A 22,919-nucleotide genomic window follows, 5' to 3' on the forward strand; every position below is an offset into this window, starting at 1 on the left:
GCTGAAACTCCAGTACTTTGGCCACCTCATGTGAAGAGTTGACTCATTGGAAAAGACTCTGATGCTGGGAGGGATTGGGGGCAGGAGGAAAAGGGGGCGACAGAGGATGAGATGGCTGGATGGCATCACCGACTGGATGGACATGAGTTTGGGTAAACTCCAGGAGTTAGTGATGGACATAGAGGCCTGGTGTACTGAGATTCATGGGGTCGCAGAGTCAGACACAACTGAGTGACTGAACTGAACTGAACTGACATTACTGGATGGCAATAAAGAACAAGTCATTGTCTATATGTCACATTCTATATAAAAAGCTGCACTGGAAGCCCAGTTGTTTCTCAGCCTGAGTACTTATATCTCCAACCCCCAGAAGAACACAAGTTCTTCTCAAGGTTTGGTGTACTGGATTTAATTGGAGTCAGTGAAACCTTATTTAGATCCTGAACTCGGTCTGATCATCACTGTCAGAAATTGATTAACTTGAGCCAATCGCTAAACTTCTTCAAGTCTCAGTTTCCTTATCTATAAATCAGGATGGTAAACTTTCAATTTCAAAACTGTTGTTGTTCAGTCGCTAAGTCATGTCCAACTATTTGTGACCCCATGGACTGTAACACACCAGGCTTCTTTGCCCTTTACTATCTCCTGGAGTCTGCTTAAACTCATGTCCATTGAGTCGGTGATGCCATCCAGCCATCTTATCTTCTGTGACCCCCTTCTCCTGCCCTCAATCTTTCCCAGCACCAGGGTCTTTCCCAGTGAGTCAGCTCTTCGCATCAGGTAGCCAAAGTATTGGAGCTTCAGCTTCAACATCAGTCCTTCCAAAGAATATTCAGGGTTGATATCCTAAAGGATGGACTGGTTGGATCTCCTTGCAGTCCAAGGGACTTTCAAAAGTCTTCTCAAGCACCACAGTTCAAAAGCATCAATTCATTGGTGCTAGCATGGTAAGAAGTAATTAAGAAAGTGAGAATTCGGTGAATTAACTATTACGTATGTTTCACAATGCCTGGCATACAGTAAGTGCTCAATAAATGTTAGTTCCCTTTTTAGGTTAACTTTCAATTGTGGCAAAGGAACAGGGCCAGGGAGCGGAAGAAGCTGACACCGTGTGAGCTTTATTCTTGTTCAGGTGGCAGATTTAGCTGAATCACTCTCAGTCCTGAAAGCAGGCTCTGAGGACTGCCTGCTGGAGTAGCTTGTTGCAGGCAAGTAACATAGTGCTTGACAGGTGTGACATTTCTTCACAGAACATTAGCCATCTCTCCCAACCTCCTGCAGAACTCACTGCAAAGCTTCCTGGTATTGACTCTCAAAATGCCCACCCTCTCAGCCAAAACACGATGCATGAGATGTTTCATGGCCCTTAGTCATTTACATCCATTTTCCATATAAAATGAATGAGACAGACGGTAAAGAGGCATCCCTGGTGGCTCAGATGGTAAAGAATCTGCCTGTAATGCAGGAGACCCAGGTTTGATCCCTGGGTTGGGAAGATCCCCTCGAAAAGGGAATGGCAAGCCACTTCAATATTCTTGCCTGGAAAATTCCATGGTCAGAGTAGCCTGGCAGACTACAGTACAAGGGGTCGAAAAGAGTCTGGACACACCTGAACGAATAACACATCACACTTCCATATAAGCAGCAGCACTGTGCATGTGTGCACACCAGGTCACTTCAGTCGTGTCCGATTCTGTGACTTTATGGACTGCAGCCTGCCAGGCTCCTCTGTCCATGAGATTCTCCAGGTAAGAATACTGGAGTGGGTTGCCATGCCCTCCTCCAGGGGATCTTCCCCACCCAGGGATCGAACCCACGTCTACATTGCCCTGTACATCTCCTGCATTGGCAGGAGGATTCTTTACCACTAGTGCCATACTGGCTCCCAAAGAAACAAGGTGAAGGGGAGTAAGAGACAGGAGGAAATGGCCAGATGGAAGAACAGCTAAGGCGCCCAACTATAACAAACATCTCTTTCCTGCCAGGATGCTAAAAGCAGGTTTCCAGCCAGCTTTGCAAATTACTATCTTAGCCAACTGGCTGCATGTTTGATGGAAACATAGGGCCAACGTGGAAAAACACAAGTTCTTCAGCAAATGAGGAATGGTCGGAAATGCGTTTGAAGAAAACACCGTTGTGGTGTTCCAGGTTTATTCTCTCTGTGCAGCATGAACTGAATTTATTTAGCTCCCATGCTTGGGGGCCGTTCTCTAACTACCAATTCCACCTGCAATCTAAGACACTGGGCTGTACAAATGGTTCCTCGATCTCCACAGGTAATCAGTGAAACACCATTTTTCATGCTCTAGAAAATGCAAACACAGCTGAATTTATCCACTTCACATCTTCCCTAACAATTCAACAACAGATGAAGGGAGATGAGACATTTCAAAGTGAAGTTGGTTGGATGTCCTAGGGCATGAGGATAGTGGATATGTGGATGGGGAAAGGTATCTTCTCACTAGTTACTGGCTTAAAACAGAGGCACTACCTAATTTTAAAGTTTGTCAGACATAAATCCTATATGGTTGCATGTGACAACTTTTAGGGTCGTAACACCACTGCTTTCCACAGTATCTATGGGGGACTTGTCATGCTGGGATGTAGGCAGCTACCAGATAGGTCCTGTCAACTGCCTGTAGTCACCTGATTATACTAAATGCCCCAAATCCCAAACATCAGACTTTGTTTAGAAATCTGTGAGTCAAATAGTTAAGGAAAAGGCAAAAACAAAACAAAACAGCAGTTAACATGACCAAGTGCAAGCCACAGGTCTGAGAATCTGGAGGTCATGTTGTCAGGCAGAAAGTCCTGGGCAGGCCAGGGTCTGGAATCTAGGCACAAGCCACTTATCCTTGAAGACTATTCCTTTCATTGAATGGCTTCTATCCTTCCCAAAACTAACCATTAATTCCTTATTCTGCAAGGCCCAAATAATTGCATTTGTCCATGATCTTTTGGATAAACCTTTAGTAGGTGTTATTTACTATACTGTGTTTATAAAACTCCATCTTTATTACATAAGTAACATAAATACCCATGTGCATATATGTATATTATCAACAGAGTATTATAGTTATATGTCTCTTTCCTTCACTAGACTATCATCTTTTTAAAGGCAAGAACTACGTCACATATACTGAGTGTGACAAGAACTGAGTCACATATACTAGACACTGAAGTTTCACAAATAAACTTCTCTGAATTTGAATAAACAAAGGTGCAGATTAGTAAACAGTTGGTTTGTGAGCAAATAGAGAAGAAAGAAGTGATTAGTAAGGTCTAGGATGGGTAAAGTAATGTAAAATATAGCCAAACCAGTCTCTCCTTTTGTAATATACTTCAGTTCAGTTCAGTCACTCAGTCGTGTCCGACTCTTTGCAACCCCATGAATCGCAGCACACCAGGCCTTCCTGTCATCACCAACTCCCGCAGTTCACTCAAACTCACGTCCATCGAGTCGGTGATGCCATCCAGCCATCTCATCCTCTGTCGCCCCCTTTTCCTCCTGCCCCCAATCCCTCCCAGCATCAGAGTCTTTTCCAATGAGTCAGCTCTTTGCATGAGGTGGCCAAAGTACTGGAGTTTCGGCTTTAGCATCACTCCTTTCAAAGAACACCCAGGGCTGATCTCCCTTAGAATGGACTGGTTGGATCTCCTTGCAGTCCAAGGGACTCTCAAGAGTCTTCTCCAACACCACAGTTCAAAAGCATCAATTCTTTGGTGCTCAGCTTTCTTCACAGTCCAACTCTCACATCCATACATGACCACTGGAAAAAACATAGCCTTGACTAGATGGACCTTTGTTGGCAAAGTAATGTCTCTGCTTTTCAATATGCTATCTAGGTTGGTCATAACTTTCCTTTCAAGGAGTAAGCATCTTTTAATTTCATGGCTGAAGTCACCATATGCAGTGATTCCACACATGACCTGGATTTGGCAACTCAATACATAAAATTCTTTATCCTTATGGGAACAACAGCAAATCATGAGCTGCCAAATTATGTTTTTTTAATAGACAAACGAGTGGCTCAGATGGTAAAGAATCTGCCTGCAATGCAAGAGACCCAGGTTCAATCCCTGGGTTGGGAAGATCCCCTGGAGAAGGGAGTGCCAACCCACTCCAGGATTCTTGTCCATGTGGTTGTAAAGAGTTGGACATGACTGAGTGACTAACACTTTCACTTTCAACCCCAAACATTCTCGTAATACTACAGAATTCTGTCTTTATTTATGCTGTTTTAATACTTCTATCAGCTACTTGAATGAAGATAAGATTTCCTATGAAACCTACTGAGGGCAGAAAACCAGGAAAGACAGCTACTGTTTCATGACAGAAAAAATTCTTGACAGATTATATCATGAAGCTGAAATCTACATGATACTAAATATAAAGTTATATATTTTGGTTTAGATTATCAACAGCATAGGCAGAGAATAACCATGACCTTACTAGACAAATTAATTTATATGAATTTTATAGTAACTAAAAACACCATGTCATTCAATATATACATATGTACCCACACATACACATCATATACACACATGATTTTTTATACAAATATAGATAGATAATATATATGTGTGTGAATATATATATATAAATATAAAGACTCACAATTTTACATATTTAGTTGTTGTTTAGTCGCTAAATCATATTCAATGCTTTTGGTAACACTGAGCCACCTGGGGAAGCTCTATATACATAGTGTTGCTGTTTTCATTCCTATCCCAAAGATGGGCAACGTGAAGATGTTCAAACTACCACAACAATGCTCATTTCACATGCTAGCATGGTAATGCTCAAAATCCTTCAAGTTAGGCTTCAACAGTATGTGAAGTGATAACTTCCAGATGTACAAGCTGTTGAGAAAAGGCAGAGGAACCAGGGATCAAATTGCCAACATATTGGATCATAGAAAAAGTAAGAGAATTCCAGAAACATCTGCTTATGAACAAATGCTTTGAGCAAATTCCAGGAAATAATGGAAGATAATGGAAGCCATTGACTGTGTGGGTCATCATAAACAGTGGAAAATTCTGAAAGAGATGGGCATACCAGACCACCTGACCTGACTCTTGAGAAACCTATATGCAGGTCAGGAAGCAACAGTTAGAACTGGACATGGAACAACAGACTGGTTCCAAATTGGAAAAGGAGTACGTCAAGGCTATATATTGTCACCCTGCTTATTTAACTTATATGCAGAGTATATCATGAGAAACGCTGGGCTGGAGGAAGCACAAGCTGGAATCAAGATTGCTGGGAGAAATATCAATAACCTCAGATATGCAGATGACACCACCCTTATGGCAGAAAGTGAAGAAGAACTAAAGAGCCTCTTGATGAAAGTGAAAGTGGAGAGTGAAAAAGTTGGCTTAAAGCTCAACATTCAGACAACAAAGATCATGGCATCCGGTCCCATCACTTCATGGGAAATAGATGGGGAAACAGTGGAAACAGTGTCAGACTTTATTTTTGGGGGCTCCAAAATCACTGCAGATGGTGACTGCAGCCATGAAATTAAAAGACGCTTGCTCCTTGGAAGGAAAGTTATGACCAACCTAGATAGCATATTCAAAAGCAGAAACATTACTTTGTAAGGAGGCATACAAAAAATGAGGCAGAAATAAGCAAAACAGGGCAAAGAGCCAAAAAAAAAAAAAAAAGCCTATGTGAGCTATAACACAGGAAGCTTAGGGTGAAGACATATAATTCTGAGTGGAGAAGGGTAATCACAATGTTGTGGGTTCTCGCACAGATCATTGGTTTTTATCGTAGATCCTGGGAAAGAAACCACAGAGCAAATTGCAGTAGTATTTCCCTCTTAAACCAGCACAACCACTTCTTCACCACCAAAGGCTCCAACAGCCCCATAGTGGAGAACAGCACTGAAAATATATATTTTTCTTATTCAAAACCTCTCCCTGCCATCTACATATTTCAGCAAACACGTGGCCTTGTGTCCCCCTTTCCTTAACCCCCTCCCTCCACCACACATAACAACAGCCTGGGGATATAGGACCAAAAAAATCCTCAGACTGAAAAAAAATTTTTTTTCACATAAAGAATGAAAAAAACAGAATTCCTATCCCTTGTGTTATAAAAACTGAAAGGTAAGGGAAATTTTATAGACCCAGAAAGTGATGAAATGAAGAGAAAGACATCAAGTCTACCCAAAAGGTGATAAAATATTTTATTTGTTTTTTGGTTGTGAAAAAGAAAATAAATCATTAAAATGACTGTCAGAATGGCTCCAGGATAAGGGCATTGAATAAGAGTTGGCTATAAATGTTGGAGAGAGTAATAAAAGAGTTGGTTTTGTTTCCTTAGCATTTGTCTGGGGTGAACCCTCCTATTTCAACACAGGAATCATGGAGGATGGTAAAAGTCAACCCACCAAGTGACCTGCATTAGTGCCTTCCTTGAGGCCCGTCCAAGAGCCTCAGAGCAGCTGCTTCCCACCTGCACCCAGGCTCCCATCCAACGCAGACCCTACAGGACAAGCTACCAATCCACCAGCACTTCAGGATCACAGTATTTCTTCTTTCCATTATTACTATTTCACATATGCTGCTTATAAAACAAGCATTTTTCCCAGTCCTTGTTTTTCTCAGTCCTAGGAATTCAAGATGACAAAGGAAAGGTCCCTGCCCCAAGCAGCTCAGTCTACAGTTTAAAGGGCCTTGGATTAATTCTGATGTTGTTTAATGATATATTTCAAGTGCCTGGAGATAGACAACAGTGACAGAATAGCTGTTGTAAAAGCAACTGTTGATTTTATTTAAACCCGGGAAGGATTAGGTGAGAAACTGTAAAAGGGGTAGGATTTTGAACTAACCCATAAATGTGTATCCCAAGATTTGCCTTTTCCTTTTCTATTTCAAAACATGTCAAACTCGCCTATAAACGTGTGATGCCTCAACTAAGGCTTACAAGACTGCTCCCCTTCAAAACTAAGTTTCTTTAGGTCTGTGATGAACATCAACATTCAAAACTTGGTAACAGACTGAACTTTGGAATGAACCAGAACTAAACACATGTGCCAATCAATATTAATCTCTACAATGACCCATACATCCAAATTTGGCCCAAGACAATTTAGTGTCAGATTGATTGTCCAAATCATATACAATATGACCCAAGAATAGTACTGAGGAGAGTGGCTTATCAGGGGACAGGGGGTATCTGTAAAATGGACATGATCTCGGCTTCCTTTCAGTGTACTCATAACAGCACATGTCTTCCTAAGTGTCAAAGCCCTCCCAGCACCATCACAAGGCCAAGGCTTTCAGGGGTCTTTGCTAAGACCTCCCCCTAATGCACAGTGGTCAATCTGAAGCACTTCTGAGAAGAAACCAGCATGAGATGCCCCCAAGTCACCATCCTTTTGCATAATCATATCTTTGTCCTTTATATCACCAGCAGGCAGGCTGGAGGGTCTGGTTACTCCTAGAATCATTCTATGTTGACCATTAAGATGGCCACTTAGATGATACCAGACAATTCAATTCCTCAAATAGACACATAACTAAAAACCTGAACCTACACAATATCTTCTCAAAACGAGCCATGGGGCTTCCTTGGCGGCTCAGTAGTAATCCCCCTTCCAATGCAGGAGACACGAGTTTGATCCCTGGTCTGGGGAGATCCCACATGCTGCAGAGCAGTTAAGCCCGGTGTGCCACAACTACCCGGCTCGAGAGCCCACAAGCTGCGACTACTGAGCCCACGTGCCTAGAACCTGTGATCCAAAATAAGAGAAGCCACCACAATGAGAAGCCCGTGTACTGCAATTAGAGAGTAGCCTCCACTCTCCACAACTAGAGAAAGCCCGAGTGCGGCAGCGAAGACCCAGCACAACCAAAAATAAAAATTAAAGGAAAAAAAGAAGAAGAAGAACAAGCCATGGCTCCATGTCCAAGGCCTGTGTCTGTAATTCACATTACTAAATAGGCACCTTGGCCCTAGAGTCCACGGCCTGAAGATTCTTATTCAGTTGAAACCAACAGGAGCCAGCCTGGATGACTCAGGGAGAATGGTAATGACGGGGTGAGTAATCACCCTCTTGAAGTCACTAGTTAGGATAAAAGCAGTTGTTGATTACCTCATGGGACAGGTTTCTCAGGCTGGCCAAGAACAGAACAAATAAATCAATGTCACTTTCCTTCCTCACATCTTAAAACTCGGTATTTACAGTCTGTATTTCAGCCCACAATTCCAGGCAACCTCTCCACAGAACTCCCCATTAGGCCCCTAGTCTTCACAGAGATGGAGGAGAGGGGCAGAGATGGAGGCGAGAACATCTGTGACCTTAGTGGAGAGAAATCCTAGAGGAACAGCACATGGCTCTCTGCTTGTGGTCACTGCCTTGGCTATTTTAGGAATGCGTTCTATAAAACTAAGACGATAATAGGGTGAACACATGCGGAAGAGTGAAAGTAAAAGCCTCTGCCATGGCAGTACATTTTAAAGACTTGAAAATTGAAAACCTTTCCCTTTCAGAGTTGTAACCAATTCAGGGAGCAAATCCAGAAATGCACTGCTGCTGCTGCTGCAGCTTAGTCGCTTCAGTCGTGTCCGACTCTGTGTGACCCCATAGACAGCAGCGCACCAGGCTCTCCTGTCCCTGGGATTCTCCAGGCAAGAACACCGGAGTGGGTTGCCATTTCCTTCTCCAACGCATGAAAGTGAAAAGTGAAAGTGAAGTCACTCAGTCGTTTCCAACTCTTAGTGACGCCATGGTCTGCAGCCTACCAGGCTCCTCTGTCCATGGGATTTTTCAGGCAAGAGTACTGGAGTGGGGTGCCATTGCCTTCTCTGAGAAATGCACTGGGCACTCTCATTCCCTAATTAATCTGATTCTCCCCACTATTCTCCATACTGCTTTACTCTAATTTACCCTTTCTGGGGCGGGGGCGGGGGGCGTGCGGAGTGAAACTGTTTGGCATTCAGTATTGTCTGACTCCTTGTGACCCCATGGCTCCTCTGTCCATGGAATTCTCCAGGCAAGAATACTGGAGTGGTTCTTGTCATTCCCTTCTCCAGGGGATCTTCCCGACCCAGGGATCAAACCTGGGTCTCCTGCATTGCAGGCGGATTCTTTACCATCTGAGCTACCAGGCGGGTACCGCTTGGGGGAGAGAGGTTAAAATATTGTTAACTTGAAACTAGTAGACAAATAAGCACAGTGTAGTGAATATAGACAACAATTCTGCATTATAATCAAGCTTGCCTGCAAGGAGATCCAACCAGTCCATTCTGAAGGAGATCAGCCCTGGGATTTCTTTGGAAGGAATGATGCTAAAGCTGAAACTCCAGTACTTTGGCCACCTCATGCGAAGAGTTGACTCACTGGAAAAGACCCTGATGCTGGGAGGGATTGGGGGCAGGAGGAGAAGGGGACGACAGAGGATGAGATGGCTGGCTGGCATCACTGACTCTATGGGTGTGAGTCTGAGTGAACTCCGGGAGTTGGTGATGGACAGGGAGGCCTGGCGTGCTGCGATTCATGGGGTCGCAAAGAGTCGGACACAACTGAGCGACTGAACTGAAGAGACTACATTTTAATTATTCCAAGCACTAAAAGATAATGGTGTGACATGACAGAGGTGCTATTGCTACAGCGGCAACCATGTTACAGTATTCAAATGTACCAAATCAGCATGTTGTGTACCTTAAATTTACAGTTATGTGTCAAATATATTTCACTTAAAATTTTAGAATATCATTTAATTACAAATAAGGCACTAAAATAAAAATATATAAACTAAACTAATAGATGGCAAGCAACCACCTACATTACTGCCTCCTATTTGAGTTCCATGGGATAAAAGCCAAATAGGTTGATACCATGTGTGATTCTGGCAATAATCTAATTGGATATACTGCTGAAACTCCAACGTAAACTTCAATAAAAAGGCTTGACCACACACTTGATCAAAATATGTGTGTGCTCAGTGACTCAGTCCTGGCCAACTCTTTGAGACCCCACGGACTGCAGCCCACCAGGCTCCTCTGCCCATGGAATTTTCCAGGCGAGAATACTCTAGTGAGTTGCCATTTCCTCCTCCAGGGGATCTTCCCAACCCACGGATCGAACCCACGTCTCTAACCCACGTCTCTTACATTTCCTACATTGGCAGGTGGATTCTTTACCACTAGCGCCACCTGGGACAGAAGTATACCTGAAGTTTAAATGCAGAAGAGACACTGGGCCCCTGTGATCAGAGTGTATGGTGTAGGTGACATCACTGTTCTAACAGGTTCCATTCACTGTCCATCTGGTGGTGCTATCCTGGGTAGTTAGCACAGATCTGCCATCCCAGAATAACCAACTCTGCCCTTTTTATCCTAAGATGGACCCACATTCAACAAACAGGAGAAACATAGCTATTTAGTGGACAGGACTCAGTGTTTCCGGGTTAAATATGGAAAGTCACCGTGGTGAGAACAGGAGAATTATGCATGGGCTTGACATGTGTAGACACAGAGGAAGTTTTCATCTCTTCTCTAGAAAGACTTCCTGAAGATGAAATTTCAAGAGCCACTTCCGGTTAAATTTGAAATGCTGCCTTTTGGTTGGATTGCTGATAACCACCTTTCCAGAAAGAGCCACAGGATAAGAAACTTACTAACAAGCCCTAGACTGTGGGGCATGTGAATAGGCATCCTATTTAGGAACTGCCTTTGCCAGCTCAGCTTTCCTTGCCAAGAGCCAGCCTAGAGCAAAGTTTTATGTGTGTGTGTGTGTGTGTTTTTAACTTCCTTTCTATGTTTATTGTTGAGCAATCATCTTCACTGCTGGGAAAAGAAAGGGGAGTTTACACAAACTTTCAGGGGTTGTCATCCTGCAACACTGGTCATAAAACCAACCAGAAAGGGGAACAATGAAACATAGCAATCCTAGGTTGAGTCGAAACTGCAGTAAATTCAAGGAAATGCCACGTCGGAAGCATCCTCTAAGGGGATAAGGTGAATAACCACCCTTCTGGAGCACACCCATCTGAGCGCTCTCAAGAGCACAGAGTGGACCCCAGTGTGTGAAGTGCACAGTCTCATCCTGCTCACCGCTGTGTCTCTCACCTGCCTCCCCACGACACACACGCTCACATCCATCTCCTGGGCACTGCCAATCCCCAAAATAGGCAATGCCAGCAAGAGCCAAAGGCAACCAATGATATTCAACCCCATCCAATGATGAAGGTGCAGGCTTTGGTATTCCAGGCTGACCAGACAGGAGGGAGCTAAAGGAATACCAGTCTGTTGACCAGGTCCATCCCAGGAAGCAATTAGGAAAGAAAAGCCCCAAAGTCCTCGACACAGAAGCAGCTTCCTGCTTGTTCTCGTTCCCTGCCGTAAAGGCAGTCTGAGCTATTCGGCTGTGATCTCCAACAGCCAAGCACTGCTTGGAGAATTTCTCCTGTAGAGACCTGCCTGGCAGGGTTTTGTTTCTACGCTAGGGGATCAACTGTTCCAGCTGGTTTGAATAAGAAAAATAGGATGTAAGCATCCAAAGAGGAAAAATACTTAACACAGGACAGGATCAAACTCTTCAAGAGTAGCTGAAGGAAAAGATGATAAAGGTTAACAGAGGTTCCACTGCTATGGGGAAGGCTTCTCTAGGAGTTTGAACTTGACAATCAAGAAGTTCCTGGGGTAAGAAGGTGAGACGTGCTGGAAAGGGAGGGGCAGCCAGCAGTGTGGGTCTCCCCAGTCCGTCCCCACTTCCTGCCTGCTCTGGTGGGCTGTGCCCATCCAGATTGCCTGGCTTTCCACTCAGTTTCTACTCAAGTCCATTGGTGTGAATATGCAGGTTCTCATCTATGCAGAAGATATATTAATAGCAAATGCCTCTCAGGAATGGAAACAGGCACTGATGATAACATGAGTCACCACAGGAGGACCAGGACATCAGGTCCAACTAGCAGGAGGGTAGTTGTGGAGTCAAGAGACAACAATCGGATCTAATGGAGAGGAGACGTCAGATGGCTAGAATGACTGCTCTTAAGCCTTAGACTGTGGTCTCTTCCCCCATTCTGGTGCTAAATGCAAAGTGGGAAATCACCACTTTGAGATTCCAGTGTAATCCTGGCTCTAAAATCTGACTCACAGCTACACTACCCACACTGAGGAGGGGCTGCAGGCTCAAGACTAAGATATAGGTGCCGTGGACCACTTAATCCATGGCTGTGAGGATGGCCTTACAAATTCAACAAAATGTGTCTCTCCCCTTAGGTAAACCACCTGGTCCCACCTGGAGATGGACAAACACTGTATAAAAAAGGTTTCTCAGGGGTAGTCCTCAAACAAAAAGCTAAGTAAACACAACATTCTTTTCTTTGGAGCCGAAGTTGTCTGGTTACCTGAATCTAAGAACAAGAGGCTGTCCAAAGACTGGCAAGAACATTAAATATTTTCATTCCTCAATGCCTTTCCCAGCAAAAGAACAGCAGAGTGATACTATGATCAGACACCCCCCACTCCCCACTCCCCATACACATCCAGGAGAATTACTCTCTGTTTCAGGGATCTGGTGTCTTTATTATGTCCAATTAGGGTCTCTAGCAGTGTGACTAGATCCATTTTTGGCCCCATGGGTGTACCCAGAAAGACCTAATGTCCCTCTCCAAATAGCCAATCCCCTTGTCTCTAGAAAAATTACATGGCCCAAGAGAGCACTCTCAGAGGCAGACTTAAATTCCATCACTTGACAGGCACTTGGGGTTAATACACAGACTTTGGAGCCAGAGCACCTGGGGAGAAGTCCCTGTTCTGCCACTTAGCAGCCCTACAACGTTGGGGGACGTTCTCAACCTCACTGTGCCTCAGTTTTCTCACCAAGATGGGGATTAAAGTGATACCTACTCATAAGATTCTGTAATGACCAAATGCATTATGATATTTAGAGGACTTAAAACACTGCTTGGCATATAGTAATAACAATTATTAGTATTTGCTGATATTATCATTATCTTTATTCTTATACTCTTGGGTATGCTACAGAAGAACTGTTTTCCAAATTTCTCTGCTCTCAGATGCAATGACAACACTATCTCTATTCCAGGATGATTTAAAGTCAAATGTTGATGTTGTTTAGTTGCTAAGTTATGTCTGATTCTCTTGCAATCCCATGGACTATAGCCCACCTCTGTCCATAGGATTTCCCAGGCAAGAATACTGGATGGTTTGCCATTTCTCTAGGAAATCTTCCCAACCCAGGGACTGAACCCACATCTTGTGCTTGGCAACCGATTCTTTACCACTGAGCCACTAGGGAAGCCCTTAAAGTCATATAAAGTAATGTTGATTTCAGAATGCTTTCATATCAAAGTTAAGAGCCCAGATAAATTTTAAATGGCTGTGAATCCATTGCAGCTATTCCCACCAAGAGTTGGAGTCTATTTTCAACACTCTCCCCTTGACTCTGGGCTGAATCTATGCCTTTCTTTGTCCAACAGACTGTGCTACTTCAATACTTACCTTCTTACCAGACACTTCTATCTTGTGAAGGAGCCTGAGAGAACCTTTGGAGAATGAGACCACATGACAGAGCTGAGTCATCCTAGCTGAGGTCCCTATATCAACTTCCCAGGCACTGGCTGAACACGGTGGCACGGACCCCATGGGAGCCTAGCAGACCCACCATCCAGCTGAGCCCAGCCCCAGTCGCTGGCCCACAATCATGAGAAATACAATGGTGGTGGTTTTAAGCCACTGAGTTTGTGTATCTACTTTACACAATAGATAACAGATACAAAGGCCTAAACAAATGAGGCATTATTATCAATGACATGTCAAACAGACACACACAAAACCAGGCCACTTGTCTATCTGCCAGCAGATTTACCAACCACCGCATGCTGCTTCCAAGCTCTCATCCACCCACCGGGGGCCATTGCAGTCAGCACATCAGCTTGGGAAAACTAAGACCAATTAATGATATCTGGGGAGATGGAGGCAAGTTTTCTGCACTGAGGTAGACACCAAATTAAGTCTTTCCGAGGAGGGCAGTGGGAACTCAAAGTTTTGTTTCTTTTAGTCTGTGATAGAACATAGGGCCAGAAATGCAAAGATTTGGCTTCCTTGGAAGCACCTTTATTCTAGGAGTCTTAGATATTGTACGAAGATGTGGGTAGATGCCTTCAAGACATAAGCAAACAAATTAAAGGTTAGTATCACCAGGGAAGATTCAGAGAGCCAGTCAGAAGAAACCACGTCACCCCATGGGTCCAGCTCTGTGGCCGTAGAAAGCAGGAAACCCTCAACTCTCTATTTTTTTCTGCTGGTCAAATGAGACAATGATTACATCCTAAGCTGTGATTTTGCTATGACATAAACAAAAACCCATCTCACCCTACAATACAGGGGACAAAATACGAAGTTCCACAAAGTGTGTTGTTTTTTTTTCTGTAACATGAGGGAAGAAATGATAGTCAAATTTGTAGGAAAATTGCTCTGAAAGATGTTATGAGAGACTCACAAGCTTAAGTCCCTGTTTATTACAAATAAGACCATTGCATCTACATGAACTAATCTTACTTATTAATTTGATGAGGTAGGTCAGCCATTGTGCTAAAGATTTTTAAACGAGGACCAAGATCATTTGTCTGCACATATATTCATTTGCTCAACTCACATTTGTTTAGCACAGACTTTGTACTATCTATGCTGGTGAGTAGGCCGGGGAAAAAGTTGGCAGGGTGGAAACACAGAAGTGGGAACGGCAAGAATCAAACTGAAGCAGCTAAGACACTGCAGCTTTCAAGAGCCCACGGGTCTGGTCATCTTGAAAACCAATTCTCTGCTTGAAGCAACTCAGCATAACTCAGCTGAGCCCTACCAAAATTGCTGCAGCGATTTGGAACTGATTGGGCTATAAACCAAGAGACTGCAGAAAACCCCTGATTTCACGCAATTACAGCACTGACTAGATGTAAGTGGCCCAGAGGTGGAGATGCTAAGATGAAGCATTAATATTAATAATTTACCCGAAAGACTTGCAGCTAATTTCATACAAAGCCTAATCTGGGTCTCCTGAGCTCCAGGCCAGTAGGACTCCTGCCAAACCCCATAGAGACCCCTCTCAAGATACAAGCTATTTACAATGTGAGGGGGTAGAGACACCCCACAATTCCAACCCACCTGGCAGCAGACAGAAACAAGCACTCAGTATGCTGAGCAAAAGCCTGCGCCTGGCACATGGGAGCAACGGAAGGATACCACCTCCTGTGGCATAGACTTAAAAGCCCGCTAACCATATGCACTTAGTAGAGAGCTCAGCAGCCATTAAGGTAGGATTATGAGGGCTTCCCTGGTGGCTCAGTGGTAAAGAATCCACCTGCCAATGCAGGGTCTGATCCCTGGGTTGGGAAGATCCCACAAGCCACAGAGCAACTAAGCCCATGCACCACAACTATTGAGCCTGTGCTCTAAAGCCCGAGAGCCCCAGTGCCTGAGCCCATGAGCTACAACTAAGAAGTCCGCGCACCCTCAAGCCTGTGCTCTGCAACATTGGAAGCCGCCACAATGAGAAGCCCACACACTGCAGCTAGAGAGTAGTCTCCCGCTTGCTGCAACTAGAGAAAAGCCCTCAGCGCAATGAAGACCCAGCACAAAAATAAGTACATCACTTTTTAATTAAAAAATATTAAATTAAAAAAGATGCAAAGGTGTAAGAAAATACTTATGTTAAACTTAAAATTCAAAACTTAAATATGGAATAACTATGGAATAAACATGGACAAACTATTTACAAGAGGAAAAGCCACAGCAGGACACACTAATGTGTTTGTGACTCCAGAGTTGGGATTTTTTAAAACTGGGTGATTTTTACTCTTCATTCCTTCTGCTGTCCCCTAGAGCCTGAATATTCTTGAACGATCTTGAACTATTTATATATATTTGAATGTTTTGGCTGCCTCAATGCAAAAGACACAAAATGTCAATGGTAGGGGCAAAGGGCAGGTGAGCAGGGACAAGTGTGAAAACCTGGAAGAGTACTGGCCACGACACCTGCCCGTGGGTCAAAGCTGCAGCGAGGTTGGACCACGTTCTGTGCTATTTGGAGGGTTACTTCTTGTTCTGCCCTTTGGGACTTAGCGGTCTAACTTTGGGCTACTTATCTAATCTCTTTGAACCTCAATTTCCTCAACTGTAAAAAGTGAATGTTAATAGGACCTTCTTCATAGTAATCAGCATTCTATGCAGATGGAGAGAATACAAATAAAATGCTTAATCTAGGCCTGGTAGAAAGTAGGAGCCAACCAATATTAGCTGTTGTGATGGTGGAGATAGAGATAGTTCACATTAGAGTTATTATTTTTATTGCCATTATTATCATTATTATTACGATTATCGTGACTATCATTACCATGTTCCTAACATTGTGTTGAACCTGTAACTATAAAGGAATTACATTGCCTAGCTTTGGGAGATAACCCAATGCTCTCTGTATGTCTCATTGGTGGACATCACTTCTCTGATCTTCATATTATTCAGGTTAATAGCAGACTCTTAAGTTCAAGTAATAGCTTGCACACCACCCAGTATGCCCTAGGGAGAAAAGTGATGATGTTATGTAGATTCCTACTTGTTTTCTTGAACCTAATTAGGGTAGTACAATGTCGTCCTTTTAAAAAGGCAAGGAGTAAACCATCTTAGTAAATATTCTACAGAATAATGCTTTGTACTTGAAACATGTAATTATCATTAACAAACATGAGCACTAATGATTCAATCTGCTCTTTGTAGACAAGAAACAGGAAGGGTAAACATGGCCTTGGCCCCCATCAGTTCACAATCTCAGACAATTTCCTTTGGAGGCTGCCTCCCTCATTCATCAGATGCAAGGTGGGAGGTCTGGTTACAAGGCAAAGGGCCTCTGGGCTGGGAGCTGAAAGCCCAGTCAGGCAGATGACTACTCAGTAGACCAGGCAGGCTCAGGTCCCTGAGGCCTCAAGAAGATATTCCTTGGCCTTGGTAGCCTGGACCTTGGAAAATCAGACGTTAGATTCAGTTTTTTTCACCAGGAAAATGGAGACAGACCTATCAATCAATACTGGTTGACTTGTGTATTAAACACCACACCTAAAACCAAAAGGGCCAAATGAATGAGGTAAAGAGCAATCATCAGCAAAACATGTAACTTGAAACATGCTCACATGGATGCTGCCACCTCTTCTTGGCTGGGGACACACCCTTATCCTGTTTTGGATCAGGAAGTATCTTCTAATCCTGAACATATAAATGTCCTATAATTACAAATACTCAGAATAGCAAGTAGTTACTATCGCTACTTGTTTTCTTGAACCTAATTAGGGTAGTGCAATGTTGTCCTTTTAAAAAGGCAAGGAGTAAACCATCTTATTGCTCCTACCCCTCCTCCTTCCCCCAAAAGACACATATATCCCCACCCCATCTCTGGGACAGTTATTCTAGAAGTTTCTCTCAACTGATCAAATTAGTACATCACATGGGAAGCAGAGAAGTCTCACCACTAACCATTCCCTAGGCATCAGCCCTCCTCCCTTGGGCTCATCAGAAACATAATTAAGGCAAAACCAGGCTTCTGAATCTCAGGACAACAGTGAGAAGCAAAGGGTTAGGATGGAACAGGCAAACTGCAAACCTGGCAAGCTGCTGAGGAGATGGTCAAAGACAGAGTCCCAAGATGTTCCGGCGTCCACAAGGATGCTGACCTAGCCCAGCACTTCCAAACAAGAAGCCGACCATTGTCCGTAATCACCTAATTCTTAGCTGAAGAGAGCAAGGGAGGTTGTCAGCTCCTCTCTCCAAAAGTGAAGAGTTTTGTGACCAAATAAAGTAATCAGCCTCTCAAAGATAAAGAGATAAGGGGAGAGCCACCCTCAAGGATGAGTTATACTCCTGAACAACTGTATTTTCTAACAGAAGGCAGGTCCCCGGATATTTGAAGACTTTCCAGAATTGAAGAGCAACAATATAATCAACTGAACAATATTTAACACATGAAAGCCCTGGAATCAAGTCAGGTGGAGGCTGTTAAGGTTACAGAGAGGATGAGCTAAGGTTTTATTCACACACACCTGGACCCTGGCTAATTGGAAATGGTAATAATTGGTGAAATCATACACTTCATCAAATCCCTCCACAAAAATGGCTGTTTACCAAGGAGCTGGCAGAACTCTGTGTAACACCGACATGTATCAGGGTATGTTGGCAGGTCAGAGCATTCACACATCCACATACAATGAAGACTCTATGCCATTTAACCAACACTGCCTTGGAAGAAAGCCCTGATAATTGATGAAATAATGACATGAGACTTGAACCTAGATGAGGAGATGGGAGAGTCAGAATATTTTTTTCTGCATGAACTGAAGCACTGTAAAAGACAAATAACAATCATGCCAAATTTTAAGGATATTCTATTATATATTTATATTCCTATCTGTGATGATTAATTTTATGAGTTTAACCAACTTGGCTGGGTTATGACGCCAAATAGCAGGCTCCGTATCACTGTGAAGTTATTTTTTAGATATGATTAACATTTAAACAAGGGAGACCAGCTAAGATGGCTGAGTAGAAAAACACTGAACTCACCATCTCCTGTGAGCACACCAAAATCACCACTATTTGCAGAGAAACCGTCAATGAAAAAAAAAAAAATCAGAACCTATCAGAAAAGTTCTTCTAAACTAAGGAAACAAAGAAGGAATCATAAGTAGATGGGTGAGGAGGGGTAAACTCACAATCGAGTCAATTCTGTGTCTCCAGGTGTGTGATTCACAAGTTGGAGAATAATTACAATTGGAGAAGGCCTTCCAAAAGAGTGAGAGGCCTGAGCCCCACACTGGGCTCCCCAGCCTAGGGTCTGGCACCAGGAACATGAGCCCCCAGAGCATTTAGTGTTGAAGGCCAGCAGAGCATAATTCAGGAAAGCCCCAGAGGACTGGAGGAAATAGAAACATCACTCTTAAAGGCATACACAGAATCTCACATATTTCAGGACCCAGGGCAAAAGCAGTAATTTGATAGGAGCTTGGGGTCAGACCTATCTGCTGGCGTTAGAGAGTCTTCCAGAGGGGCAGGAGGCAACTGGAGCTCACCAGAGGGACACAGACACTTTGGCAGCCATTCCTGGGAGTCTCTTCTACCACAGGACACTGGCACTGGTGGACACTTCTGGAATCTTCTCTATAGCTTATTGTTCCCAGCACCCAGCCCTCCCTGACCCAATAGCCTACAGGCACTAGTGCTGGGACACCTCCGGCCAAGTAACTAACTGGGTGGGGCTGCCGTAAGACTCCCTGAGCCTGCAGCTGCCTCTGTATATGGCTCTGACCACCAGGGGGCCCAGGACCCAGCTCCACCCCCTAGATAAGGCAAGCATCAGTCTCAGAATCCACTGGGCCCTGGCCCCACACTCTAGGAAGCTGGCTTTAGCCTCTGGACCAGCCTCGTCCACCAAACGCAAGGAAACACAATCCCACAACCAGCAGACTCAGCCTGCCCACCAGTAAGCCAGACCCTGACCTGGGCCCAGATGGGCTGCAGCCCTGTCCACGAGCTGTAGGAAACTCTGGACCCTGGACCCGTGTCAAGAACTGCATTCTCCTGCCTCCCAGCAATCTGACACCAGCTGTGGAATCCCTGGCTCTGCAACCAGATTCCAGGATCTGGCTCTACCTCCCAGTAGTCCAGCACTAACCCCAGAACCAGCTCCATCCAACGATAGGCAGGCAAGAGTCTTCTGTATCCTTTTTGCCCACCAGTAAGCAAGCACTAGCCCCAGGACACTCCCCAGTTCCACAGTCGTCATCTTCATGACCCAGTTCAGCAATTTGGAAGCCAATAGCCTCTGTACAAGGCAGAGCCTGGCAAGTTTCTGGACCAGGGGCCAACCAAGCCTACAAGAGTTCCAGAAAAACATCTGCTTCATTGACTACACCAAAGCCTTTGACTGTGTGGATCACAACAAACTGTGGAGAATTCTTCAAGAGATAGGAACACCTGACCACCTAACCTGCCTCCTGAGAAATCTGTATGCAGGTCAAGAAGAAGAGTTAGAACTGGACACGGAACCACAGACTGATTCCAAATTGGGAAAGGAGGACATCAAGGCTATATATAGTCACTCTGCTTATTTAACTTACATGCAGAGTACATCATGAGAAATGCCCGGCTGGATGAAGCACAAGCTGGAAACAAGATTGCCAGGAGAAATATCAATAACCTCAGATACGCAGATGACACCACCCTTATGGCAGAAAGTGAAGAAGAACTGAAGAGCTTCTTGATGAAAGTGAAAGCAGACAGTGAAAAAGCTGGCTTAAAACTCAACATTCAAAAAACTAAGATCATCTGATGTGAAGAAATGACTCACTGGAAAAGACCCTGATGCTTGGAAAGATTGAAGACAGGAGGAGAAGGGAATGACAAAGGATGATATGGTTGGATGGCATCACTGACTCGATGAACATGAGTTTGAGCAAGCTCCAGGAGCTGGTGATGGACAGGGAAGCCTGGCATGCTGCAGTCCATGGGATCGCAAAGAGTTGGACACGACTGAGTGACTAAACTGAAACTGAAGCCTGCCATACTGCCCACACAGCCCACTGCAATGGAAGAACCCACACTGTCCTTGTAAGGAAAACTCCTAGAGCTTATAGCTTGGGTGACAAGAGCAGAGAGTGCTTCTGGGATGAATAGTACATCGCCTACAAACGGCCACTTCTTCAAGGTTGGAAAACAAAAGAGATACATAAAAATACAAACAGCAACCCGGGTCTCCCGCATCGCAGGCAGACGCTTTACCATCTGAGCCACCAGGGAAGCCCAAGGCAAACTAAGGTGACAGAATAACATGCTCCAGGTGATGAGGGAACAAGATAAATCCCCAGAAGAAGAGCTAAGTGAACTGGAGACAGGCAAACAACCCAAGCATGAGTTCAGGGTAGTGATTACAAGGAGATCAAAGAACTCAGGAGAGAAATAGATGCACACAGCGAGAAGTTAGAAATTTTAAACAAAGTGAAATACAAAGAACTGCCAAGAAGAGATAAAGAGCACAATACATGAAAAGAAAAATATACTAAAAGGAATCAACAATAGGCTAAATGATACAGAAGAGTGGATCAGAGAGCTGGAAGACAGAGTAGTGGAAATCTCTGAGGCCTAAAAGAAAAGAAAAAAGAATGACATGAAATGAGGACTGTTTAAGAGACTACTGGGACAACATCAAGCACACTAATATTTGCATTCTAGGGGTCCCAGAAAGAGAAGAGAGAGCAAAGGGGCTCTGAACATATTTGAAGACATAATAGCTGAAAACTTCCCTAACCTGGGAAAGGAAACAGTCACCCAAGCCTAGGAAGCACAGAGATTCCCATACAGGATTAACCCAAAGAGGAACACATCAAGGCACGTTGTAATTAAAATGGCAAAAACTAAAGAAAAAAAAGAGAATATTAAAAGCAATAAGAGAAGAGCAACAAATAACATACAAAGGAACACCCATAAGGCTTTCAGCTGACTTCTCAGCAGAAACTCTATAGGTCAGAAGGAACTAGCATGATTTATTAAAGTAATGAAAAGGAAAACCTACAACTAAGAATACTCTACCCAGAAAAATTAGTTCTAAGAGGAGATTTTATAGTAAGTTTACCCGAGGGAACAAAAATCTCAAATAAACAACTTAACCTTATACCTAAAGCAACTACACAAAGAAGAACAAACAAAACCCAAAGTTAGTATTAATAAAAGAAATCATTAACAGCAGAGCAAAAATAGAGACTAAAACAAAATAGAAGGGATCAATGAAAGTAAAACCTAGTTCTTTGAAAAGATAAACAAAATTGATAAACCTTTAGCAAGATTCATCAAGAAAAAGAAAGTACCCAAATCAATAAAATCAGAAATGAAAGAGAAGTTACAACTGATACTACAGAAATACAAAGAATCATCATAGACTATCATGAACAACAGTATGCCAATAAAATGGACAGCCTAGAAAAATGGACAAATTCTTAGAAAGGTACAGTCTCCCAAGACTGAACCAGGAAGAAATTAAAAAAAAAAAAAAAAAGAACAGTTGAGTTACCATTAGTGAAACTGAATTAGTAATTTTAAAATTCGCAACAAACAAAAATCCAGGATTAGATGGTTTCACAGATGAATCCTAACAGACATTTAGAGAAGCGTTAATGCCCAACCTTCTGAAGCTATTTCAAAAAATTGTAGAGGAAGGAACACTCCCAAACTCGTTTTGTGAGACCATCATCACCCTGATACCAAACCAGACAAAGATAACCACAAAAAAGGAAAACTACAGGCCAATATTACTGAGAAACACAGATGCAAAAAATCCTCAACAAAATACTAGCAAACCGAATTCAAGAATATATTAAAAGGATTATATACCATGATCAAATGGGATTTATTCCAGGGAGGCAAGGATTTTTCAATATCTGTAAATCAACATGATACACATTAACAAACTGAAGAATAAAAACTAGGTGATCATCCCAAAAGATGGAGAAAAATCTTCTGACAAAATTTAGCATCCATTTATGAATGTTTAAAAAAAATTCTCCAGGAAGAGGGCATAGAGGGAACCTACCATAATTTAATAAAGGCCATACTGGACAAACTCACAGCTAACATCATAAGAACAGTGAAAAGCTAGAAAGCATTCCAAAATCAGGAACAACAAGGATGCCCATTCCAGCTACATTTATTCAACACAGTATTGGAAGTCCTAGCCACAGCAGTCAGACAAAAAGAAAAAAAGGTATCCAAATTGGAAAGGAAAAAGTAAAACTGTCACTGTAGGTGAAATGGTACTATATATAGAAAATCCTAAAGATGCCACCAGAAAACTACTAGAGCTCATTGAAGAATTCAGTAAAGTTGCAGGACACAAAATTAATAT

General features: G+C 43.3%; 1 protein-coding gene across 4 annotated transcripts in view; it reads right to left on the reverse strand.

The window, feature by feature from the left end:
* The window catches only part of LYPD6B (LY6/PLAUR domain containing 6B), a 243,561-nt gene that overhangs the window by 50,678 nt on the left and 169,964 nt on the right, over positions 1 to 22,919 (reverse strand). Inside the window, exon 1 of one of the 4 annotated variants that reach the window (XM_070768181.1) lies at positions 17,634 to 17,770. The exons of the other annotated variants lie outside the window; for them this stretch is intronic. The gene's annotated coding sequence lies outside the window, so the exon portion shown is untranslated. Of the gene's footprint in view, positions 1 to 17,633; positions 17,771 to 22,919 lie in introns of those variants that run through there. 4 annotated transcript variants of the gene reach the window in all.

This window comes from Bos indicus, chromosome 2, assembly GCF_029378745.1.
Source record: "Bos indicus isolate NIAB-ARS_2022 breed Sahiwal x Tharparkar chromosome 2, NIAB-ARS_B.indTharparkar_mat_pri_1.0, whole genome shotgun sequence".
Taxonomy (NCBI): domain Eukaryota; kingdom Metazoa; phylum Chordata; class Mammalia; order Artiodactyla; family Bovidae; genus Bos; species Bos indicus.